We start from the raw sequence: 27,516 nt of genomic DNA, 5'->3' as shown, positions 1-27,516 counted from the left end.
AAATGCTACGTTCAGGCAAAAATTGAGAATGGTATGTTACATAGCAACATAGTTAGCAAGGCCGAAAAAAGACGTTTGTCCATCCAGTTCACCCTATATTCCATCAGAATAAATCCCCACATCTACGTCCTTTTAAAGAACCTAATAACTGTAAGATGCAATATTGTTACACTGCAGGAAGACATCCAGGCCTCTCTTGAACCCCTCGACTGAGCTCGCCATCACCTCCTTCTCAGGCAAGGAATTCCAGATTCTCACTGCCCTAATAGTAAAGAATCCTCTTCTATGTTGGTGGAAAAAACTTCTCTTCTCCAGACGCAGAGTATGTCTTCTTTGGTATAAACAGATCCTCGGAGAGATATTTGTATTGTCCCTTTACATACGGTGAACGTTTTCTGAACAAGTTCTCTCATCTCTAGTTACTGTCCTAAGCATTGACACCTCTCATTGATGCTGCACTGCGGCAAGCACTCCTTTCGCCTCCGATCCTATCCTGAAGACCCTTATCGCAAACCACCCCAGTGACCCATCCTGCTTCAAGAATTGGGCCTGCTCTCTGGGCTGTTGACTGGAACCATGGAGAAGAGATCAGGCATTCACATACACCTTGACTCAGGTGCTTTCCATAAAGAAGCCAAAGCCCCTTCCGAGGTCAAAGTATACTAATAGTCCCCAAGTCATCTGCTGCGTAAAATCTTCTCCAATGGGACTATCCAGCTGGGCCTGGATAAATGCCTCTCTCCTGTTCTTGGCCCAATCTACTCCCGCCAAGCAATCCACCAAGGTGACAAGAGGTACGCTCCCAGGGTTGGGGACCTTCTGGGGTTTGAGCCCATAAGATCTCCAGGTAGGTGGGAGAGATCTTGCTAGATGGGTGTGTGGACTTGTACTGTGAGGGTGTTACACCCGTGCAGGCCGCATGTATCAGATGTTGCTGGTTTGCCAGGATCAGGTGTTGGACAGTTCCAATAGGGAGACCACCAGTCAAAATAAAGCTTTTACTGAATATTAACTCGGGAATGATTATATACAGGAGATAGCAGGCACATATCTTTGTGACCATTTCTTTTGACACAGAACATTTTTCTTACACAGATTCCTGCCTCTTTTCTCTCTCTTGTCTTCTGTTCTCACAATTTCTCTTTTCTTGTTACTGTTTCCAACTACTTCACCACAAGCCAGCTCGACACTACAGTCCTGTTTAGAATGATCCCTTTAGAATGAGTGGTTCCACTTCTCCTTACCCCTTAGAGCAGCTAAGGTGCCAGTATGGCAGGTACTTATCTTCTCTGATGTTGATGCTCTGGAATTGAGATGAGCAAATATTTTAAGGTTCCCTTTGGATTACGATTGCCGAATTTGCAATATTTGCTGATTTATTAGTCAAATATTGTCACGATATGTCTGGCTCTGTGTGACGTGACCCAGTGATCAGTTGGTCAAAAAACCACAAGACAGACAAGGGGACACCGGGGAAAAAATTACAATGGTGGGCCCTATGATAGCGAATGGGGAAGTGGACACCTCCTGCACTCTCCTAAGGAAGAGCCCTGAACTCTCCTCACGTTCCCTATACAGGTTCTTTCAACCTGTCGCCGACCAGGATACCTTAGTCCCTCACTTGCCCTGCACCTATCCCTTACTAGGGAACTGGCAAGTGCGGACACTGGTCCTCACGCTGTGCTAATAAAACACCAGGGAAAACAACAGACAGGGAAAAACAAACAACACTTAGCTTGCTCTGCAGTCATGCACCGGACCGCACCCAGACACAGCTTCCAGCAGAAACACCAAGGCTCCAGGTAAGCTGCAACAGCACTGCTACAGATAGCTCCTCTCTTTAGACAGGTTGGTTAGTGAATGACCAATATTTACCAACAGGGAGCTGCAGCAGCTGACGACCTTTTATAGGAAGGAGGGGGGAGATCACCACCTGCTAATTAAATCTGTAGTAACACCAGTGGCCACCGGAGGGCGAAAACCTCAGCAGCCAACCAACTACAGTTGTAGTTACACCAGCGGCCACCGGGGGCAAAAACTCATATTAACCCCGAAGGCCTGAAAGGAAAAAGATTTATAAAAGAGAATCCAGACTCTGTCACAGATCCCAGAATAGATCGTGACATATATTTGCCGAACATAACCAAATGCCATTCAAGTCAATGGGGGCCAAAACAAATGCATGCACAACACCTTCAGGAAAGTGGCCTCAATTCACCAATAGTACAAATTGCAGCATGGCACAGCTACAATCAGCTATGCATGAGGTATCGGGGTTTGGGCCAGCATTTACAGCTTTGAATTGAACATTAAAGTAGGACGAGGAGGGTGTGAGATTGGTGTAGGCCTGCTGTGTTGAGACCCCTGATACCACATGCAACAGCTCAACTTGCTTTCATATTCAGCCACACTCAGGTGGTACAAATATTAGTTCGTGGACTACTCTTGTCAGAAAACTCTAAGGATAGTAGTAACATGGGTAGTTGACTCCAAGGAAGTGGAGGCCTAACGGTCTCAGAGGCCTGCTGCTACAGACAACACTAGAAAAACGGAGTACATACGTCCAAAAATTGTAAAAATATAAAGAAGTTTATTTATATAAATATCCACATAAAAGACACAATACTGTAGTATACAGACTCATAGACACAAAGCGTACACCAAAAGCTCATGTGTGAAGGTCACAAAAACACTGTTGTAGCAGCATGGACATAGGCAAACAGACTTCAACTAAGGTTTACATAAAACAGAAAAGATGACATTACAAATAAATCACAAAAAAGTGCATAGTGCATATAAAGTGTAAAGGAGGAATTTCAAGTGAAATGCAAAAAGACCCATTAGGTCGCTGTCACTCTCATACAGATCACAATTATAGAGATCCTAGTAAGAAAATTTGTGTCTTACCCATAATTAATTGCCAGTGTCTGTGTCCAACTGCGGCTGGACACATTTACCAATTAACTATAGAATTAGTAGAATTAGTAATGGAGAGGTGTCTTATAGACACCTCTCCATTACTAAGCCATGGGCTTGATGTCACCTGACAATACAAAGGTGACATCAACCCCACAAATATAAATCCCACTTGCCACTGCTACAGGGCAGTTGGGAAGAGCCAAGCAAAGCACCAGAATTGGCACATCTAATAGATGTGCCTTTTCTGGGCAGCTGTGGGCTGCTATTTTTAGGCTGAGTGGGCCTATATCAATGACCCTTTACCAGCCTGAGAATACCAGCCCCCAGCTGTCAGCTTTAGCAAGGCTGGTTGTCAAAAATGGGGGGGACCCCTCTCCAGTTTTGAAATTATTTAAATTATTTAAAAAATCAGCATGGGGACCCCTCTATTCTTGATAAACAGCCTTGCTGAAGCTGACAGCTGAGGGTTGCAGCCCCCAACTGTGAATTTTGCCTGTCTGATTATAGAAAATAATTTCACTGCCACAAAATTACAATGTGGGATATGGCAGGCTGTATCACATTTAGCAGCAGAATTTTTTTTTTATGTGCGTGAGTTCTGCAGAGAGCTTAGTTTAAACCTAAAAAAATTGCAATGGGTAATATGCAGATAGCTAAATTACAATGAGGGATATGACAGGCTGTATCACGTTTAACAACAGAAAAAATTATTATTTTTTTTAATGTGCATGAGCTATGCAAACTGTGGAATTTCATCGCCACTAAATAACAAGGTGAGATATAGCATGCTGAATCATGGTAGCAACTGCTAAAAAAATTTTTTTTTCATGCACAACAGCTCAAATCATAGAACTATGTTGCCACAACCACTAAATGACAAGGTGGGATACAGCATGCTGTTTCACATTTAGCTAGTGAAAAAACAAGATTTAGAATGCTATACTCGTGCATGGAGCACAATAGAAGCAGTGCACAACACACTTGTAGGACACTTGTAGAACTTTGTCTGTGGACCTCAGTAATGACACAGAAAAATCTGCTGGAAGGTCGATTTCACAGCCACGCAGGAAACAGCTATCTATACTAAGAATCAACCACCTAGCTATCTAGCTAAAATCTAGCTGCTCACACTGCCAGTCAGGAGCAGCCTCTCTGCTCTATTTCAGTGTCAATATGGCACTAAAACAAGATGTCCGCTCTTTATATGAAGAGGGACATGTGATTTCAGCAGCCAATGACAAAAGCTGTTGTATCAGGACATTGTGGCTGTTTCCTGAGCCCTGATTGGCTAGCCGCAATGTGCACACATAAAGTTAGAAGGAAAAATACAATTACAGTTTACAAGCGCACTGCTCCTCTGAGCTCTGCAGACCTCCAACCCTCAGCAAACACGTGCCCCTCACTCATGATACACCACTGTTATCTAAGCCAAAGTGCTGAAAATACTTTAGTGGCAGCACAATATTTTTCTGCTGTTCCTCTGTGTCCAATTTTATAAAATTTTGCTCATGTTTCCGATCATGAATCCAAATGTGCCATATTTGTGCTGAATTTGTTTGGCAATCGTTTTCCCAACAAATTTGCTCATCACTACTCTGGAACTCCCACCCAGGGATCTCTACTCATCTTGCGTACTCAGTGCTGTCTGGGCCTGTTACCTTCAGGAGCTGTAAGCTCTGGGCCTTACTGCTAGTTGTCCTTTCCCAGGCCCGTCTCCGGCAAATCACTCCATCTCTCAGTCACTTTTACTGTGGATAACACTATCTCTGCCACGGTCTCCTCTATATTTTGAGACACCCCAGAATATGGCTCTGATCACACTGGACTTTAGGTTCTTTCTCTGTGAAATTCAGGCCCTACAGGACTCCCTGACTGGAATCTATCACTTTCCTTTCAATTTAGCCCCTCCCATTCTGGGAAAATCCCAAACATTAAGTCTAACTATCTTTACTGTTAAGCTACACATATTATCAACATTGTTATCTCAAGTCACACTTCATAATATACATCATAACAATTTTAATTTTCTTCAAGGGGGAAAATGGGCAGTTTGTCTATCACCATACACATACACCCTGTACACATACGCTTACTCCTCTCCATTCTCATGTAGCTCCATGCCATATACATGTACTGTACATGCGCGACTCCTCATCATACATGTACAACTCTGTTCCTTTCACATCATACCATGAAGCCCCTGATCATGTGAACCCCTGACTCCTCCCCTACTGTGACCTCATCACAGTTCCTGTGTGCACAGAGCAGCCATATATGTGGTGTGCGGCTCTGCAGGTGGAGGTAGGTGCTGGAGATTCTCCATTACTGGGCAGTAACCACCTCAGTGCTGACACAAAGTAGGTGTATCTGTGTTGCTCCATTTGTACATGTGCAGTTCTGCTCCGTACTCACACTGTGCATGCGCGGCTATTCATTGTACATGCACACCTCTGTACAGATGCCATGCACACACGCAGCTCTGCTCCGCACATGTGGCTTCACTCCATGCATATGCAGCTCTGATTTTTACATAGGCTGTACACATACATACACATTGCTCAGTGCACATAGTACACATGGCTCCGCTCCGTACACCTCGTACGCTCGCGGCTCCGCTCCGTGCACCTCGTACGCTCGCGGCTCCGCTCCGTGCACCTCGTACGCTCGCGGCTCCGCTCCGTGCACCTCGTACGCTCGCGGCTCCGCTCCGTGCACCTCGTACGCACGCGGCTCCGCTCGGTGCACGTGGTACATATTCTCTGATTATTGCATTTTTTTTTTAATGTCTTTTCCCCTTATTTGATGCATTTTTGGTTTAGATTTGAAGCAGCGATTTTCATTGAAAAGCTTTGATTCTGCAGATAGAAGCGCAGCTGTGGTTTTTTCAGGCTTCACATAGAAGCCGATAGATAAAACGCCCCAGAGCCGCACAGTTCAGCAGCGTCTTCAGGCTGAGCTCACACGATGATGACATTTTGGTGAGTTTTTGATGTTGCAGATTTTCTGCACCATTTCTGTACCTGTTGGGTAATTTAGATTATTTGTGTATATTTTTCATTGTGTCTTTTGTCTTTCTGGTATTTCATGTTTTAACCGCTTAATGACTGCCGATTACACTTTTTAATGGTTGCCATTAAGGGAACTTATTCCTCAGTGCAGCTATTCGATGGCGCTGAGAAATAAGAGAATAGCACCACCGAGCGGAGGTGATTCCCGCGGGTGTCAGTTGTACATGACAGCTGACACCTTTTAAAGTATTGGACCCGACTGGTTTTGTGACAGATAGGGGCCGATTAACCCCTTAAATACCATTGTCAGTCACGACAGCTGTATTTAAGTTTCTGCAAGAGTGTCACAAGACCCCCTTAGTAGCCATCGGACCCCCGTGATGAGAATTATGGGTCTCCATGGTTATCACGGTAACCCTGAGATCATGTGATAAAACAATAATAAACAAAAAAAAGTGCAAATAATTGGTATTGCCATGTATGGAACGACCTGCTCTATAAAAGTGGCACATTATTAATTCTTTTTAGCGAATGCCCAAAAAAATAAATTAAAAGCACATCAAAAATGTCGCTTTTTCATCATAGTGACTCTCAAAAAAGTGAATAAAAACCGATCAAAAAGTAATTGTAAAAAAATTATATTAATGAAACCGTCAAACCGACACAAAAGAAACAAAAACTAATATGGCTCATTGTGCAAAAAAAAATAAAGTTACAGCTCTCACAATAGAACGATGCAAAAATATTCATTTTGTTAAAATTTTGTTTTTAGCCTGTAAAAATAACAAATCATAAACTGTAATTGTACTGACCCAATGAACAAATTGGTCTTATTACTTTTACCGCACGGTGAATGACGCAAAGAAAATAAAACAATAACTGAATTGCTTTTTTTTTTTTTTTTTTTTAATTCTGTGTCTGAAAAATTTGCATAAAAAGCGATCAAAAAATATTATTCAAAATAAAAAAAAAAACTAAAAAGGTGGAGACCTGCCGGAGCAGACACCAAGTGGACTATGAAGTGTCTGCCTCATGGTGGGTGGTTCACTTTGGGGGTTTAATCTAAATCACATTTTTTGTGGGATTTTGTGCATATCACCAGAAGCACAAGCTGGGCACAATGTGGCGCTACACTGTATGGGGGCACGATGTATGAGCACTAGACTTTCAGATTTCTCCAGAATAAAGCACGGCGTGGATGTTGCAAAATGGTCATTGCAGCCATAGATGAATTTGAGAGGGGAAGTTTCTACAATGGGGTCACTTTGGGGGATTTTCTGCTGTTATGGAATCTTAGCAAACTATTCTAGCAAAATCTGTGCTCCAAAAGTCAAATAGAGTTCTTTCCTTCTCAGCCCTGACGTGTGGCCTAACAGTAATTTCTGACAACACATAAGGCAGCATCGCTTTCGGGAGAATTTGTGGGGTCTAGTTTCACATATTAACCTTTGTGCACCTGACCATTTTAGAAAAAAAAACAAAGTACATTTTTACCACTAAAATGCTTTGGAGAACGCAGGTCATACAGCTGAAGAGTTGTGGACAGCTTCCCAGGCTAAGTTTGATCAATGGCTGTCTCCATTGAACTTGCATCCAGGGAAGGCCGTGTCCAATAACAGTGCGACCCTTCGGTGAGGCAAGCTCACACACGTGCCTTGCATGGCTCACATCCTCAATTTGGTGGTACAGCATTTTCTCAGTCACTATCCTGGCCTGGGTGAGCCGCTCCAGAAAGCATGGAAGCTGTGTGTTGATTTCTGCCTTTTGCAACGCTCTGCTCATCGACTTGCATCAATACAGAGGTCTTTGTCCATGCCAGTTAACAGGTTGATATGCAATGTGCAGACACAGTGGAATTCCACTTTGCACATGTTGCAGCGACTGGGTCAGCGGCAACGAGCTCTGACACAGTATGTCAAGTCGTATAGCTGTAGGTACGTGTGCCGACTGGGGGGTGGTCCCTTTTTCCACCATGAGCAGATTGTAGACAGAAACCGATGTGCGTTCAACAGGTCCTCTTTATTGGCTATCCTCCCGACGACCACAGCAGCAGCACGACAGCTTCTACACACAGGCCTGGGTACCTTTCACCTTCTCTTTTCTCTACAGTGATGTCCCTCATGGTTCTTTCATGGCCAAAGCGCTTCCCCCCTGTCTGAGTCTGTCTGTCTGTCTGGTACCGCCAGGCTTTCTCTGTCCTGTGGCTCTCCTGTCAGGGCCACCCCCCTGACCGTCTCTCTCCTCAGTTCCTACCGGAGCTGCTTCTTCTGTCTGTCTCCTCCTTCTGTCTCCTCTTCTCCTGAGCTCCTCCTCCAGGACTGGCTTCCTTCTGGACCTCTCTCTTCCTATTTATTCCCCTCCCCGGGAATTTCCCTCTAGAGCTCCTGTAACTCTGCCCTCCATGACTCCGCGGTTTCATAGCCTTAAGCTGCTGTTAAACCCTTTCCTCACTGCTCTCTGCCTCCATCTTGTGGCCAAACTGTAGTACTGCACCGTCTCCTTTTCCTGCTGTTCTTGGTCTCCCCTTAGTGGCCAAATCCAGTACTTTCCCATCTTCCACTGTCTCTAGCTGTCTCTCCGCCTACATATACAGCAGTCCATGTCAAGTACTTTTACTGCACATTCTGCATTCACCTTCCTACTGCAGACAGGTCCATAGTTCAGTCTACTTCCCTATATAGTCTGGGCCAATGCAGTATGGATGTATCGTATATCACATTTACAGAGTGGGAACAGATTAAGGACCTCTGCATCATTTTGAAATGGCTACTAAGGTGGTTAGCACTGACAACTCTGTCATCAGAATCACTATTCTGGTTATCTATATGTTAGAGCAGACTTTGAATAGCCTGTGGGAGGAGATAGTGGTCCCAGAAGCAGAGGAGGCTGAGGAAGGGATATCATTGTCTCTAAGTTCAATATTATCACATAGGTAGGTGCCAAGGGTGGGTGGATTACTGTGATCGATGGGGGCTGGTGATAACAGACAAACTGTTTTCGAAGGTGCAAGATCCGAGGAACAAATGGAGGAGGAAGAGGTGATGGGTGAGCAACTGTCAGATGAAGAGGATAATCCTCCCCTCTCTGTTGTTCATGGTTGGCGGGAGGGGATGGAGGAAACGAGCCTCATTGTTACCCAGTCACCGGCACAGCATGGGCTTGGACCTCATGGTAGAGCCCAACATATGAATGCCTTCTTGCTGCACTTTTTGCAACATGATCTCTGTATAGTTATGATTAGGAATAATGATGACTACTGGGTTGCCACTCTATTAGAGCTACGCTATAAACCAAATTTTGCCAATGATTCCTGACCTAAAAAGGGACCCACGAATGCTGGAGTATTGAAACATTCTTTTACACAATCTTAGGAGAGCTTTTCCCCAAACAGCAGTGAAGCACACAGTTCGCATCACAGTTCTAGACTTCCAACCTCCGGTACATCAATTTGTCAACGACAAAACATCTGCAGCAGCAGTGGTGGAAGAAACAATTTCTGTGACTCCTTTGACACTTTTTTAGACCAACTTGTGCACCAGCACAACAGAGTCCAAGTCTTACACATGGTGAACAATTGTAGATGATGTCGCAGGAGTATCTAGAAATAAATATCCATACCATTGGGGAGGGGTTTGGATCCTTTCACATTTTGGTCTTCCAAAATTGATGCGTGGTCTGAGCTCACGTCATACGCCTTGGAGGTTTTATCGTGCCCGGCAGCCAACCTTCTCTCAGAATGTGTCTTCAGTGCTGCTGATGGTGTCCTGATGGATAAGCGCAGCTGGCTGTTCCCTGAAGTGTAAACTGCCTAACTTTCATCAAGATGAACAAGTCATGGATCTCAAAGGACTTTTTCACCCCAAGCGCAGACTGTACAGACTAGGTGATATTGCATTTTTTAGTGTGATGCATTAATGTCATGTATCTGCACTCTGTATGTGGCTTCTGTGCCTGCTGCTGATGTTTACACAAATTTGTGGAAATGTGAACAGTCATGGTTGGTCTACAGCTGCTGGGTTAGCTGGAGTGGAAGACGTTTCGGTCCTTATTATAATATTTGTATTCTCATTACAGTTATTCCACTTCGGTGGTGTCAGGCCCTCACTTTTTAAAATGTGAACACCTAATTTGGTGTCCATCTGCTGGATTGGGTGTACTAGAAATCCTGTAGGTCCTTATTATACTATTTCGAATGTGGTAAAATTGATGCTACTTTATTGATGTCTGCCACTAAGTTTTGGAAATGTGTACACTCCTGGGTGGGTAGGCGTCTGCTGGTTTGGCTGTAGTGGAAGATGTCAGTCCCTATTGCACCATTTCTACTCTTGTGAAATTGATGCCACTTTGTTGGTGTCTGCACTAATTTTTGGAAACATGAACACTAGTGATGAGCGAACGTGCTCGCCATTACTCGGTACTCGCCCGAGTATACTTGGTGTACGCAGCGAGCATTTCCGGGATTACTCGGCGTGAACTCGGGTCTCCACCCAGCATTTTTGGTGGACTTTAGAGATCCAATCACAAAGCAGAGATTGTCTTCCAGGCCATGAAACTCCGCAGCCATCTTTGTTGTGGTCGTGCAGTGATTGGCTGGCTGCACAGCATCATCAGGGGCATAAGAGACCGGGCACCGCCCTGCTCGGCGCATTCAGCTCCGGATTTAGATAGTGTAGGGAGAGCTGCTGCCGAAATAAGGTCAGAATTGGGCATTTATTAGTTAGTGTGGGGTCTACAATCCTAAACTACTCACATCCAGCTAAAGCAACAGTCCTTCTAAGGACTAATTCCGGAGTATATAGGTTCCAGTGTAAGGTAGGCAGGGTAGTGTATGTCGCTCTATACACATCAGTGCAAGGCCTGCAGGCACTGTATGTGTGTGTATATAGGTCATTGCATACATCAAGAGGGTCCATTCCCTTCCTGTGTTCTCGTGCTGCTGCTACCTGTAGGATATATTATCCATATATAGCTAGCCCCAGGTGTAATTGGAATACAGGCCACACATTTTTTGGTGTGTTATGTCCGTGCCAGCTCATATCTGTGCATGCTCAAAGTTTCGCCAGTTTACGTCAGTCTTCCTGTTTTGGCGTGGCAGTCACTGTAGTTAAATACAGCAGTATATTTAGCCAAAAAAAAATTCAGGCCACACATTTGTCATAGTGGTATCTCCGTGCCAGCTCATATCTGTGCGTGCTCAAAGTTTGGCCAGTTTATGGTAGTTTTCTTTTTTTTTGGCCTGGTTGCCACAGTGCTTATATACAGTACTATGTTGCATTATTTTAAAAAATCTGGTCAATCTGTGATACGCCTCATATATCCGTGTGCCAAAAATTGAGGCATTTTAGGATTATCTTTCCTTTTTTGGGCAGTCTGTCACTCTCGTTATATCCAGCAGTCTTTTTTTTTTTTTTTTTTATTCAAAAAATAAATTTTTTTAATACAGTCTGTTATCTAAGGCTGAGGCCTGGTGTATCTGTGGTGGAAAAATCTTGCCTTTGCAGGCATACTGATCACATATAATTTTTCTCCATATAAATCCCTTTGTATTGAGCTTTTCAAATATTTCAGTAGTCCATTTAAAATGGGCAGGGCAAGGAATGGGGAAGTGGACGGGATGGTGCATGCAGAGGATGAGGCCGTGGCAACCTGAAAGTGGGCCACAGCAAAGACCCACATTTTTGTGCTTGGCCTTCCTGTCCCAGTTTCTAGGGGACCGCACCACACCACTATTGAAGCCAGAGCAGTGTGAAGCGGTTGTTGGTTGGATAGAGGATAATGCTTCCAGTCACTTAGCCACCACCACCATGTCTTCCACACAGGCAAATCTGAGTAGCCATGAATGTGAACCGGATATTACTCACCCTGATCCTCCTTCCTCCCATCATGCCGAGTGCCCTGAGACAACTAATCCATCACTCGGACACCTGTTCAGTTTTCCATTTGGAGATTTGTGCCTCTCGCCTGCTCCACTTAAAGTGGGACAAGATGATATTCCATGTAGCGATGCACAAATCTTAGAGCAGCCACGGTCACAAGGTGGACGATGATGAGACACAATTGCCGTAAAGACAGGAGGAGGAGCAGGGTGAGGAGGTGGCTGACATAGTGACTGACCCAATCTGGCAGGAGGACATGCAGAGCGAGAACAGCAGCATACATGGGGAAGGAGGCATATCACCCAAACAAGCAGGAAGAAGCAGTGTGGTGGTCACAGACAGAAGGCATGCATCCATTCCCCGTAACATCAACAGGAAGGAAGTTACCATTCCAACTGTTAGATCTTCCCGAGTCTGGTTATTTTTTAAGGACTCTTCCGATAACCCCAAACAGGCTATTTTCACAATTTGCCATGCCCGCATCAGCAGGGGTAGCAAAACTACCAGCCTGACCACCACCAGCATGATTAGTCACATGGCAGAAAAGCACCCGACTTTGTGGGTCGAACCCCAGGCTCCACTAACACTTTCTGCAAGTGACAACACTTCCACTATTTTGTGTACAAGCCAATCCCCAGTTCACCATGCTTGTGAAGATGCCTCAGGCCCTGCACCTGTTGTTGCCCAGAGTCAACCAACACCATCATCTGATGGTGGCGGCCGTCGCAAGGTATTCGGTCCCCAGTCGCCACTATTTTTCCCGTAGTGCCATACCTGCATTACACCAGCATGTGTCCCACAACATTAACTGTGCCCTCAACAATGCTGTTACTGGGAAAGTCCACCTAATCACGGACACATGGACAAGTGCCTGTGGGCAGGGATGGTACATCTGACTGATGGCACACTGGGTTAATATAGTGGAAGCCAGGACCCAGTTGGACTTTGGGATGGAACACATCCTCCCCATGCTGAGGATTGCGGGGCCTAAGCCAGTCAGGGTTGCCCCCACAGTCTGCAGCACCTGCTCCTCCATCTCTGAAATGAACACATCAGTCAGAAGCTGGAAGCACTGCCTCAGCCAAGCGGCAACAGGCTGTGCTGAAGCTAATCTGCACAGACTGCCACAAGAGGTGGTGAGTTCTCCTTCAATATAAGTCTTTAAACAGAGGCTGGACAGACATCTGCCTGGGATGATTTAGTGAATCTTGCTTTGAGCGGGGGGTTGGACCAGATGGCCCAGGAGGTCCTTTTCAACTCTATGATTCCATGATTCTAGGTGACAAACCGCACAATGCAGAGGAGTTGTGGACAGCCCTAAAAGAGCAGTCAGATATTTGGATGACACCACTGAACCTACAGCCAGGCATGGTCGTATGTGTGACAATGGCCGGAACCTGGTGGCAGATCTGAGGCAAGGTGAGCTCACACATATACCTTCCCTGGCCCACGTGCTTAACCTCGTGGTTCAACGTCTTCTCAAAAGCTACCCGGAGTTTCCGGATCTGCTAGTGAAAGTACGCCATCTGTCTGCCCATTTTAGAAAGTCCGCTACAGCTTCAGCAGCGTTTGCAGCTTCCAGCTCTCCGAATGGTGTGTGATGTCCCCACGCGTTGGAACTCTACACTGCATATGTTGGAAAGGATTTGTGAGCAGAAGAAGGTAGTTGTTGACTACCAGCATCAACAAGGCCATCGATATTCAGTTCAGACTCCAAACATAAGACTTCAGGAGTGGACGTGGATGTCAGACATATGTACCATCCTCCAGAACTTTGAGGACTGCACCAGGATGGTGAGCGGCAATGACGCCATAACTAGCGTCACCATCCTTCTCAGCATTCTGAAAACCTCTCTGCACACAATTAAAGATGATGCATTGCAGGCAGAGCACGAGGACATGGAGCAAGGAACCATACAGGGTGATTACACTCAGCCCAGCCTCATGTCGTCGCAACGTGGATTGGTAGACAATGAGGAGGAGGAGGAAGAACAGGAGCTACTTTCATGTACTATAAGCACAGCTGTCATAGCGGGGATGGCTTGAGGACAGGGACGAGGAGGACAGCATGGTCAGTCGTGCTGTTGGTGAGGACACGAAAGTCTTGCCTGTTAGTAGTCTTGCACACATGGCTGACTTTATTTTGTGCTGCGTTTCCCGTGACCCTTGCATTATAAAAATTTTTGGTGACACTCATTAATGGTTGGTGACACTTCTAGACCCACGCTACAAGGAAAAATTTCAATCTCTTCTTCCAGAGGCAGACAGATGTACAAAAATGTTACTGTACCAGAGGGCCCTTGTGGCAGAATTATTGAAAAAATTCCCATGTGAGAATGCTGGCAGCAGACATCGGAGTTTGTTGTACATCCAAGGATTCCAAGCGAGAGAGACAGAAGTACTATCCAGCTCAGGCAGGGGAACAATGGCAAAGTTCTGGGACTGTTTTCTCAAACCCTCCCATCGTGCCGCCACAGAGGCAAGGGGTGCTGTCACAAGAAGTGCAATGTTTGGTAAGATGGTGAGTAGTGTTGAGCATTCCGATACCGCAAGCATCGGGTATCGGCCGATACTTGCTGTATCGGAATTCTGATACTGACTTCCGATATTTTTTCAATATCGGAATTCGGCATCGGAATCGGAAGTTCAGTTGATTGACGGCCTGACGTCATCATGATGCGCGGTGTGTGCGCATCATGATGCGCCGTCATTTCGGGCCTGCCGGGGGTCTCTGCCGGCCTGCCGGGGGGCTGTGCCGGCCTGCCGGGGGGCTGTGTGGACTGCCCGGGGTCTGTACCGGCCTGCCGGGGGGCTGTGCCGGCCTGCTGGTGGTCTGTGCACCCTGTGGGGGTCTGTACCGGCCTGCCGGGGGGCTGTGCCGGCCTGCCGGGGGGCTGTGCTGATGTCCGGGGGTCTGTGCAAGCATCGTCCGATGGGACTACAAGTCCCATCGGGCGATGCCTGCTACCATGACAGTGATTGACACATTAGCCAATGATGGGACAGTAGTAGTCCCATCATCCGGCTAATGTGTTAAATGTTAAAAAAAAAAAAAAAAAAAAAATACTACATACATACTACATGCATGCTACATACATACTACATGCATACTACATATATGCTACATACATACTACATACATACTACATGCATGCTACATACATACTACATATATACTACATACATACTACATACATGCTACATACATACTGCATGCTACATACATACTACATGCATGCTACATACATACTACATACATACTACATACATACTGCATGCTACATACATACTACATACATACTACATGCATGCTACATATATACTACATGCATGCTACATACATACTACATGCTACATACATACTACATATATACTACATACATACTACATGCATGCTACATACATACTACATGCATGCTACATACATACTACATGCATGCTACATACATACCACATGCATGCTACATGCTACATACATACCACATATATACTACATACATACAATACATTCATACAATACATACATAGACATACAGTACATATAACATAGAGTAACATACTTACCAATACTTGTCACATTGTTCCCCGAAGCCATTGTCTTTTCCGGGATAAATATTAACATAACAAACCACAAAAATACTCACCCACGATCCGAAGCAGTCCACGAGTGTGTCCCACGACGATCTTGGGTAGAGAACTGCAGCATCAGATGATGCTGCCGTTCTCTACGGGCTGCAGGAATCCAATGACGGAAGGTAGGTATCCTTCCGCACTGTATTCCTCCGCCACTTAAAAAAAAAAAAGTCCCTAGTCTCACTTTATGCCATTGCTGTGTGGGAATTTCCCACACAGCAATGGCATAAAGTGAGACTAGGGACTTTTTTTTTTTTAAGTGGCGGAGGAATACAGTGCGGAAGGATACCTACCTTCCGTCATTGGATTCCTGCAGCCCGTAGAGAACGGCAGCATCATCTGATGCTGCAGTTCTCTACCCAAGATCGTCGTGGGACACACTCGTGGACTGCTTCGGATCGTGGGTGAGTATTTTTGTGGTTTGTTATGTTAATATTTATCCCGGAAAAGACAATGGCTTCGGGGAACAATGTGACAAGTATTGGTAAGTATGTTACTCTATGTTATATGTACTGTATGTCTATGTATGTATTGTATGAATGTATTGTATGTATGTAGTATATATGTGGTATGTATGTAGTATGTATGTAGCATGCATGTATGTAGTATGTATGTAGTATATATGTAGTATGTATGTAGTATATATGTAGTATGAATGTAGTATATATGTAGTATGTATGTAGCATGTAGTATGTAGCATGCATGTAGTATGTATGTAGCATGCATGTAGTATGTAGCATGCATGTAGTATGTATGTAGCATGTAGTATGTATGTAGCATGTAGTATGTATGTAGCATATATGTAGTATGTAGCATGTAGTATGTATGTAGTATGTATGTAGCATGCATGTAGTATGTATGTAGCATGTAGTATGTATGTAGCATGCATGTAGTATATATGTAGTATGTAGCATGTAGTATGTATGTAGCATGCATGTAGTATGTAGCATGTAGTATGTATGTAGCATGCATGTAGTATATATGTAGTATGTATGTAGCATGTAGTATGTATGTAGCATGCATGTAGTATATATGTAGTATGTAGTATGTATGTAGCATGCATGTAGTATGTAGCATGCATGTAGTATATATGTGTTATGTATGTAGCATGTAGCATGCATGTAGTATGTATGTAGTATATATGTGGTATGTATGTAGCATGCAGTATGTATGTAGCATGCATGTAGTATATATGTAGTATGTATGTTGCATGTAGTATTTATGTAGTATGAATGTAGCATGTATGTAGTATGAATGTAGCATGTATGTAGTATGCATGTTGTATGTATGTAGTATGTAATTTTTTTTTTTTTTTTTTACATTTAACACATTAGCCGGATGATGGGACTACTACTGTCCCATCATTGGCTAATGTGTCAATCACTGTCATGGTAGCAGGCATCGCCCGATGGGACTTGTAGTCCCATCGGACGATGCCTGCACAGACCCCTGGAGCCTGCACAGCCCCCCGGCAGGCCGGCACAGCCCCCCGGCAGGCCGGCACAGCCCCCCGGCAGGCCGGCACAGCCCCCCGGCAGGCCGGCACAGCCCCCCGGCAGGCCGGCACAGCCCCCCGGAGCCTGCACAGACCACCGGCAGGCCGGCACAGACCACCGGAGCCTGCACAGACCCCCTGGCAGGCCGGCACAGCCCCCCGAAAGGCCCGTACAGACCCCAGAGAGGCTGTACAAGGGCAGGAAAGGGTTTTTCTTATTCCGATACCGGAAGTCCCATAGACTTGAATGGGACTTCCGGTATCGGAATCGGCGATACCGATACTTTTTTTAAAGATCGGCCGATACCATCCGATACGATACTTTGAAGTATCGGACGGTATCGCTCAACTCTAATGGTGAGGTAGTACCTTGCAAATCGTACAAACATCCTCCGGGATTCCTCTGTGCCTTTTAATTATTGGGTATCCAAGCTGGACACGTGGCATGAACTGGCTCTCTACGCCTTGGAGATCCTGGCCTGCACTGCTGCTAGCGTTCTGTCAGAGCGGGTTTTTAGTGCCGCTGGTGGAATTAAAACAGATAAGCGCATCCGCCTGTCAACTGACAATGCGGACAGGCTGACTCTTATAAAAATGAACAAGGGCTGGATTGGGCAAGACTTCTGTACACCACTGAATGAAACAGTCGAAACATAACCTCAAATGCATTTTCTTTTTTGTGGAGGTGTATTCTCATGCACCTCTTCACAACCACACATGGGTATTCACTTCCTGATTTGGTCTGTTTGGTGTTATCCTCCTCCTTATCCTCATCCTCATCATCCACAACCAGTAGAACATGAATGTGAACATATTCTGTGATGCAAAAGTCCCTCAGTTTTTGGCAAGGGTGTTTTTATGATGCCCGTTACTTATTTGAAATCAAAACAAATGTTACTCCCCCAGGGGGAACTGTCATAAAAATGAGATGTATGTATATTCTTCCCATTATTTCTTATATTTTTCAGTTGTACTAAGTCTGGACCATGCTCTTAGGACCTAGTGTATACCTCTACAATAGAAAAATATTGAAATACTATTTTAATTTATATACCTGTCTCTTAGCTGTTGCTAGGGACAAACATATCTCGTTGGACACATTCTGGCTTCATATCTATGAACCTGTTTTCACCCCTCCCTTTTGTTATTTTCTTTCATAGTTGGATTCATATATTTTTTATTTTGTTTGATTTCAGTATGATTTATCATTGTCTCCTCATTGTCCGCCACAAGATCACCAGGGTTAACGTGTTCTGTGCTGCTACAGCCAGTCTTATTTTTTTTTTTTAAGGGTGTCTATGATGCCCATAAAATATTTTTAACAATTTTACTCCCCCAGGGGGAAATGTTTGTCAGGCCATGCACTTAGTGTATGGGCATTATGAGTCTAGGAGACCCGCTCCTTTAACTTGGGCCTAGTTTTTAATGAGGCCTGCCGCCACTAGATAACCAGCGTTAACTTGTTCTGTGCTGCTACAGCCAGTGTTGAATTCTGAACAAGGGTGGGTGGTTTTGCTGGTTGTAAAATTATGAAAAAGGTTGAGGTGTACACCACAGGGGAAAATGTTTGACAGCCAACACACTTAGTGTATGGGCATTCCAAGTCTAGGAGACCTGCTCTTTTTTAATAAGACATTTTTTGTTAAGCGGCCCTCCTCCATGTTTCTTTCAAGGGGGGGATTGGAGTTATTGAGGTGCATATGACTTGGTAGCACGGCAGGCCTTTCAGTCAATGCATAAGAAAACGGGCTCCTTGCATCTTCTCGCCCTACCACTTGCACCAGTGACCCCATCCCATCATTTCTCCTCCAGTCCCTTTCCCCTGCTTTCACCACTCGCCTAACAAAAATATTCAACCTCTCACTCTCTTTTGGTATCTTACCTTCCTCATCTGAGCATGCCATTATACAGCCATTACTTAAAAAACCATCCCTTGACCAAAACTGTGCTGCAAACTATAGACCTGTCTCTAATCTTCTCTTCATCTCTAAACTCCTGGAACCCCTGGTCTACACTCGTCTTATCCGCTATCTCTCAGATAACTCTCTCCTCGACCCTCTCCAATCTGGTTTCTGCTCTCTACACTCTACTGAAACTGCCCTCACTAAAGTCTCTAATGATCTTCTAACAGCTAAAGCTAATGGTCACTACTCCATGCTAATTTTCTTGGATCTCTCTGCAGAATTCAACATTGTGGACCATCAGCTCCTCCTCACTATGCTCTGTTCCCTTCGCCTCAAGGACATCGTTCTCTCTTGGTTCTCCTCCTATCTCTCTGATCGCTCCTTTACTGTATCTTTTGCTGGCTCCTCTTCCTCTCATCTTCCCCTTACTGTTGGGGTTCCTCAAGGATCGGTTCTAGGCCCCCTCCTTTCCTCTCTGTATGTTGCCCCTATTGGTCAAGCAATCAGTAGATTTTGGTTCCAGTACCATCTCTATGCCGATGACACCCAATTATACACTTCTTCTCCTGATATCACGCCTGCCTTTTTGGAAAACACTAGTGATTGTCTTACCGCTGTCTCCAACATCATGTCCTCCCTTTATCTGAAACTGAACCTGTCAAAAACTGAACTCCTTGTGTTTCCTCCCTCCTATTAACCTACCTATGCCCGACATTGCCATTTCCGTGTGTAATTCCACCATTACTCCCCAGCAACATGCCCGCTGTCTTGGGGTCATACTTGTTAGGATCCTGTCAGTGTCGGCAACTGCCACGGCTGAGCAGGGTGACTTACCCACACTGCAGGAGAGCACGGGGCCCAATACGGTAGTGAAGGTTTAAGCAGACAGGACCTTAGGCACGGAAAATAGTAAGGAGTACCAGGACCTACGATCATGTGACTGCAGGGGGCGGGGCTTAGCGTCCTACTACTGCAGATGATGTAATGTACCTACTGCAGGAATACTTTAGTAGAGGAGAGGAAAACGCAGGTCAGACAAGCAGAGGTCATAATGGGGACAGAACCGGATCAAAACCAAACAAGCCATCAGGCACAAGGCACACGTACACAAGAGGTCAACTAACTCAGCTGAGGGCAGGAGTATAACTGACACCGGACCCAGGTTCAGTGAGCATTAAATATCCACCCTCTGCCAGAGAGAGTCAGAAACAATTAACCCCCTGTCTGACCAGGACGGGCCAAAGCGAAACCCCATCCTGGATCATGACAATACATCCCCCCCCCCACATCTGATCATTGGCTCACTCCTGTTATCTGCACCTCAAAAACATTTCTAGAATTCGACCCTTTCTTACTTTTGACTCTGCAAAAACTCTTACTGTTTCTCTTATTCATTCTTGTCTGGACTATTGTAACTCTCTGCTAATCGGTCTCCCTCTTAACAAACTCTCCCCCTTCCAATCCGTCCTGAATGCTGCAGCCAGGATCATATTCCTCACCAGTCATTATACCGATGCCTCTACCTTGTGACAGTCCTTACACTGGCTACCCATCCACTCCAGAATTCAGTATAAACTTATTACCCTCACCCACAAAGCCCTCCATGGCTCAGCACCACCCTACATCTCCTCCCTCGTCTCAGCCTACCACCCTACCCATGCCCTCCATTCTGCTAATGACCTGAGGTTAACAGTCTCATTAATCAGAACCTCCCACTCCCGTCTCCCAGACTTTTCACGAGCCGGAATGCACTACCCAGGCTAGTACAATTAATCCCCAAACCCCACAGTCTTAAGCGTGCCTTAAAAACTCATTTACTGAGACTGACCTATCGCCTCAACGCATTAACTTAATATCCCTGTGTGGCTCATTTCTAAATTTTGTTACCATAATCGAGTTCCTCGCATCATGTTCTCACATGCTTTTTGCATTTAATAGCCCTCTGTGTCTGTACTGTTACATATTTAGACTGTTAACTGGTTCATGCAGCAACAGGAACACCCGATTCTTACACTAGGGAAGGTCCAAACAATAAAAGCAATTGTTACCATCCACCTTTCGTGTCTCCCCTTTTTCCTTATAGATTGTAAGCTTGCGAGCAGGGCCCTCATTCCACTTGGTATCTGTTTTGATCTATGTGTTTATTGCTATGCTATGCTGTAATGTTTTTTGTTTGTAGAAGTCCCCTCTATAATGTAAAGTTCTGCAGAATATGTTGGCAGTATAGAAATTTATTATAATGGGAGTAAAAGATTAATAATGTGAAGTGATACAAGAGATATATATCTTTGTACAGTGTTAGCCAGTAGATAGAAGAATATATAGAATTGAGAGTCCTCAGTGGTTGATGCCTTTTAATGGCTAACTGAAAAGATGGTAACAAATTGCAAGCTTTCGAGACTACTCAGGTCTCTTCATCAGGCTAGACTAATACAACATCTGAAGAATCACATATTTATACACAAGATGTACCACTGAGGACTCTCCATTCTAAATATTCTTGTAATGTTTAGTGGATTTTCCTGTGCCCATCCAGTATGTGGGTTCAAAGGCTTATTGGGGTGCATATGACTTGGTAGCAGGGCAGGCCTTGCATTCAATGCAACATTTTTTTTTTTTTTATAGAAGTATGTATACCAAAGGTAGTCCAAAAGAATATAATATCTGGCTCTTCCAAACAATGTCAAAACAAAAAGTTTTCGGATCTATATCACAAGAAGGAACCGAAAAACATGAAGAGATTCAATATTTGAATAAAATATCAAATTTTTATTGAATATTATTAAAAGAATTTTAAAATATCAAAATGCCCATTAGGAGGCGCTCAAAACACCAATTCATAATATAGTCACATAGGTAATGCAATAGCACATCTACAAATAAATCCTGGCTATAACATTTAGATATATATTGATTATAATATAAGGAGTATATAATCTCCATAAATATATATAATATCTATAGCTAGAGTTGAGCGACTTTGGTCGGATCGGGTTTCGTGAAACCCGAATGAAACAAAATAAGGTTCAGATGAAACTCGTCCGACTAGAGCAAAAAAAGTCGGAGTTTCGTCCGACTTTTATTTCCCATTGACTTGCATTGGGGTCGGGTTTCGGACGAAACTCCGACTTTGTTTTGCTCTAGTCGGACGAGTTTCATCTGAAACTTATTTTGTTTCATTCGGGTTTCACAAAACCCGATCCGACCAAAGTCGCTCAACTCTATCTATAGCAGGATGTAAAAAAATAGAGGCAATCAAACCAATGTTCACAATTCAACAAATCACCTAATGTCACCAGAATTAATGTGATTGTCTGAACCTAGTCTCTTGTAGTGCTGCTGCTGCCAAAACCAGCCAAACTAAAAATTAAGACGGACTATACCTGTGAGGAAAAGACGCTGCTGACTATGAATGGCGCGGCCTCCTCCACCCCAACACGCGTTTCGCTTTAGCTTCTTCCGGGGGCTTTTTCAATAAAAATTTGATATTTTATTCAATTATTGGATCTCTTCATGTGGTGGGTTTTTTTTTTTAAAGCCCTCCAGGACATCTTGTGAAAGGGGTTTTGGGGTGCGTCTTAAATCTTGGCAGCCCATCCACTGACTGCATAGGCTGTAATAGTTTAGAAGACCCACTGTTTAATGATGGCCCTTTAAGCAGATTGCTGCCTGATGCCCCTGTAAAAGTAGGCTCTGTGACTTTTACAGTCCCTCCTTCATAAATGAAACAAGATGAGTTTGCTTATGTGTCAAATACCACATGGCCAGCTAGGGTTGGTAAATATTACAATGACATTTCCCAGTGAATGCATTTGTTTTGGTTGAAAGCAAGTTAAAAAATGGTTCAAAAATGCTGCGTCTGAACATAGCCCAAGTGGTGGAGGAACATTTTGGGCTGGAGTTAATTATTTTGCCTTATATACAAGTCATTAATCCTGAAAGGATGTACATTAACATATTTCCCAGCAAAATCTGTTTTGGTTTTGGTATGTTTTTTTGGTGCACCGGTAAAAACGGCATGACAACCTTGTTTAAATCTGTGAACTATGAGTCAGGAAAGCTTCCAGGGGCAATCTGTTATGAATGGGTCACCGAGGAGGATAGCAGGCCCAGGCTAAGCCACAGAAAACCAGAAAGGTTGGAAACTAAGTGGATTGCAGACCCCTGATCCTATCCACACAACTAGCAGTAGCCATGGAGCATACCTACGATGATCCTAGATGCCTCAGCACAGCCGGAGAGCTAACTAAGCCTACAGCAAGAAAGGGGAAAACTAAACTGCCCCGGAATAGATAGCCCCCAAACATATATCGTCAGTGAGACAAGATGCAAACGCAGGCAGAAAAATAGACTGAGCAAATGATGGGGCCCACACTGACTAGACAGGACAGGAAAGGAAAGACACTGTCTGCAATTACGCAAAAAAAACCCTGCAAAAAGTCCCACAAGTCTGATGCACAAAAAACACTGAAGTCGCACGACTTCGCCCCCACTATATCAGCACTCTGGTATATTCTGAAAGCAAAGCAAAAAGAGACCAATATCACAGGGGACAAAACAAACTGGCACAAGCAGTAACATATTGGCGGTGATTCAGCACAGCCCCAGCCGGAGCTAGCTGACCCGCACAAAGCAGAGATGGACAAAACCAGATCAAAATCAAACAGAATAGCAAACCTGTTATGAGCTCATTTTCTGCTTCACCAGCTGGGAGTTCTCCTTCCATTCTCCCTCTGGTAGTGAGGTTAGTTTAATTGGTAATGGTCTGCCACCTGTCGAGGAGGATAGTAATTGGATCTCTGGAGAATCAGACTGGATATAAGACAGCCAATGCCCTATCCTGTTGCTGGTGATTCAGTTTGTTTCTCAGGTCTTGGACTTCAGCTCTGCTCCAGTCATCTCAAGTTAAGTTTGTTTTTTGCTAATGTTCACACTTGTGTGGTCAGCCAGCCTGGCTGGGCTGTGCTGAATTTCCACTCTTTATCTGTATTTGCCAATTTGCCTTTTTGTCCTTTATTAGATTGGCCTCTTTTTGCTCTGTCTCAGAATATTCCAGAGTGCTGATATAGTGGGAGAAGTCTAGTGGCTTCAGGGGTAATTTTGTTATCAGAAGCGTTGGACATTATTTTTGGTAGGGTTTTTGCAGACAGTGGCTTTCCTTTCCTGTCCTTTCAAGTTAGTTTGGCCCCATCATTTGCTCAGCCTATTTTTTTGCCTTTGTTTGTGTTTTCATCTTGCTTCACCGTCAATAAATGTGTGGGGGGCTGTCTTTCCTTTGGGGTCTGCTCTGGGGAGTTAGTTTTCCTCTTTTCTTATTTTAGGCTTATTTAGCTCTCTGGTTGAGACGAGGCGTCCAGGACCACCGTAGGCACGCTCCACAACTGCTTCTAGTTGTGTGTTAAGATCAGGGCTCTGCAGTCTGCATAGTTACCAACCTCTCTGGTTTTCTGAGACTTAGCGTTGTGTTGCTTTTTTCCTCCTCAGTGACCCATTCATAACATAAACTACTTGGCTGAACCATGCAGGGACAGAGCAGGAGACATCAGACCTCAGAAGGCACAGGAAGAAAATCGCCAGCAGGGATAGAGGGAGTCAGCTGTCTTAAATCCCAATCAGAAACCCCAGATCTCCAATCGTCATCCTCATTATCAGGTGGCAAGCCTCTGTCAATCAGATCAGCTCCACTACCTACAGTAACCACCAGAGGGAGCCCAGAAAGAGAATTCGTAACCCCTCTGTCAATTTGACCAGCTCCACTACCTTCAGTAATCACCAGAGGGAGGCCAGAAAGGGCATTCACAACAGCGATCCCCATGATGTCATCGTGTCATTTGAGCAGTGTTTCCATTATTTTCATGCAGGATAGGAAAAAAGTGGTTAGACAATCCACGCTGCCAATCACTATGAACAATTACAGTGGTCTTTGTTCGACATGTTTCGAAGTGTCACAGAACTCCTTCCTTAGGAAAAACCACCATCGTTGTTTTTTTTCCTGAGGAAGGAGTTCTTTGAAACGCGTCGAACAAAGAGCACTGTAATAATAATTGTTCACAGTGATTCGCAGCGCGGATTGTCTGACCCCTTTTTTTTCCTATCCTTCATCTTCTACGTCAGTCCCTCATGGATCTGTGGTTTCTGCAGCAGCAAATCCTCCATGCTTATTACAAGCTCCATCTGGTGAGTGTATTTTTAAATTGATATACCTACACTGGATAATGCACTATTGCGCTATTTCTCTTCGATAGTATCCCCACTCCATCATTTTCAGATGTTTTTAGACCTTAAAAGGACCCCCAAGGGATCGCGGATAAATTGCTCGGGTCTCCCGTAAACATACATTGGGCTTGTTGTTCTGTCATCCGTTCGATGGGTTGTCTATAGTGGAAGATCTGTCTGTCCCTATTATGCCATCTTTACTGTGGTGAAATTGATGCCATTTGTGTGTCTGCCAATAATTTTTGGAAATGTGAACATTCCTGGTTGGGTCTCATTAATGCGTTTTACCTGTAGCAGTAGGCGTCTGACCCCATCAGGCCTACACTTCCGTGGACTCAACTACCCGTGTTACTATCTTTACATTTTTCTGACAGTAGTCTACAAAACTGATATTTGTGTCACCTGAGTGTGGCTCACAATGAAAGCAGGTAGAGGGTGTTGCATGTGGTATCAAGGCTTCCAGCAAAGGGACCCTACACCAATCCCTCACCCACCTCGTCTTACTGTAACATTCAATTGAGAGCTGTAAATGTTGTCCCAGATTCCGATACCTCATGCCAGACTGATTACTGTAGTTCCATGCTGCAATTTGTACTGTGGGTGAACTGAGACCACTTTCCTGGTGTGTCCCTCATTTGATGTGTTTTGGCAACATTTGGGGACGTTATAATAAGATGTTGTGCATGCGTTGCTTTTGCCCCCCATTAACATGAATGGCGTTCGGTTATGTTGGGCGAATATTGCAAATTCGGTGAATGTAATCCAAAGCGAAAGTTGAAATATTCGCTCATCTCTAACTGACACATATTCGCTCATCTCTGACACATAACTAAGTATCAATCATATATGAGCGGTCACATGACAATTTCTCAAACTGCTTAATCTGTGTATTGGAGGAGGCATCAAACTGAATTTTTGCCCTGAGTACAGGAAAACCTATATTCGCAGTAGAAGAAAAAACACAGCACTCAACAGCAAAAATAAGATCCAATAGTCCTTTATTCACATAAGTGCCATGGACAGCAAGTGAACAAGCAGGACATGGGAGACATGCGGGGGGGAAGGACGATGGCCGTTTCACGATTACTTGCTTCTACGGGTCCAGGTGCAATAATCAACCTCAGGTCAACTCCTTTTATAGGGATCATTCAAGATCTTAACAAATTATGTATAACAAGCTATGAAAACATACGCCAATATTCACAAATATAAAAACATATCATGATTACTACTATATGCAGAGTACAAAAAATTATCAAAATTTTATGACTTTAAATAGCAATATATAAAAAGAGAGCTAATGGCACACTCATAGGAAAACCGAGAGATCAATTCTGTCATTAAGACCAAGCGGAAACTGCGCATTAACCCTTAGGATCCAACGAGCTTCTTGTCGTAATAAAATTTTATCATAATTACCTCCTTGCGATAGGTAAACATTTTTTTTCAATACCTTCTTGTTATGAAGGTGAAAACCCAGCGTCTTTAGGATCATTGGGTTTTATGTTGAAATCTGATTGTGATCTTAATTTTCTTGAAGACGTGCCTCTATTGATCAGAATAGCAGATCCTTCTTTTAGTTTGGGACAAAATAGGGATTGTTGTGGTTCTCATAAACCCTTTTTAAAATAAAGTTATATGCCACCGGTATGTACAGATAATAATATTGATTTATTTCATTTAATGGTAATTAAAGATACAGAAGTGCTGATTTATCCTAGATCTAATAAAAAACATACAGATAATGAAATAAAAGCATTGAATGATATGAAAAGTTGGGATGACATTATATTCAGGAGAGCCGATAAGCCGATTTTTCTAGTACATATTGTATCCTTGAGAAAAATCCACTGCAGAAATATAAAAACAAATTGTGTTCCCTCCTTAGAATCCCTTTTCCACATATTTTCTATCTAAAAAGCAGGCTGAAAAGCTTTTGCTTGAATTTCCTGAGATCCCCTATTGGTACAGTCTCCCTAAAGTTAATCCCTCTCAGAGCCTCCCGGTTGCCAAATTATATCTGGCAGAAATTCCTTGACAGAACCATTGTCCCATAATGTAGATTGGCTCCAAAAACCTCTGGTAAGATCCATTCCATCTTTTGTTAAAGATTCTGGAGACAATTTGAAAAAATTAAAAAATGTAGAATGGCAACCAAATTTTCCATTAGTTTCTATAGACGTGGAAAGTAGGGATGAGCGAGTAGTAAAATATTCGGACTCGCTGTACTCGTTACGAGTAACTCCTAATAATCGGTTACTCGTAACAAGTAGCGAGTCCAATGTAAGTCTATGGGAAATGTGACTAATGGACATAGAATGTGTGTGGGCAGAGACTCTGTGCGTGGAGAATGTGTGCAGGGGTCTGTGGGGCCGTGTGTGTGCACGGGGCTGTGCCAGCCTTTGCAGGCTCTGCCGGACCTGTATGGGGCTGTGCCGAGCTTTGTGGGGCCTGTGCCTTCCTGT

General features: G+C 44.1%; 1 protein-coding gene across 3 annotated transcripts in view; it reads left to right on the top strand.

Moving 5' to 3' along the window:
• The first annotated feature begins 5,201 nt into the window (after positions 1-5,201).
• The window catches only part of LOC141051195 (uncharacterized), a 364,030-nt gene continuing 341,715 nt past the window's right edge, over positions 5,202-27,516 (top strand). The window contains exon 1 of one of the 3 annotated variants that reach the window (XM_073548060.1): positions 5,202-5,220. The gene's annotated coding sequence lies outside the window, so the exon portion shown is untranslated. Of the gene's footprint in view, positions 5,221-5,257; positions 5,277-5,732; positions 5,898-27,516 lie in introns of those variants that run through there. The other 2 variants (XM_073548059.1, XM_073548061.1) reach the window with 2 other exon arrangements.

The sequence above is a fragment of the Dendrobates tinctorius genome, unplaced genomic scaffold (genome assembly GCF_039654945.1).
Source record: "Dendrobates tinctorius isolate UK_male_01 unplaced genomic scaffold, ASM3965494v1 ptg000155l, whole genome shotgun sequence".
Lineage (NCBI taxonomy): Eukaryota > Metazoa > Chordata > Amphibia > Anura > Dendrobatidae > Dendrobates > Dendrobates tinctorius.
The sequence above is the reverse complement of the archived record's forward strand: the minus strand, read 5'-3'. Positions and strand labels throughout refer to the sequence as shown.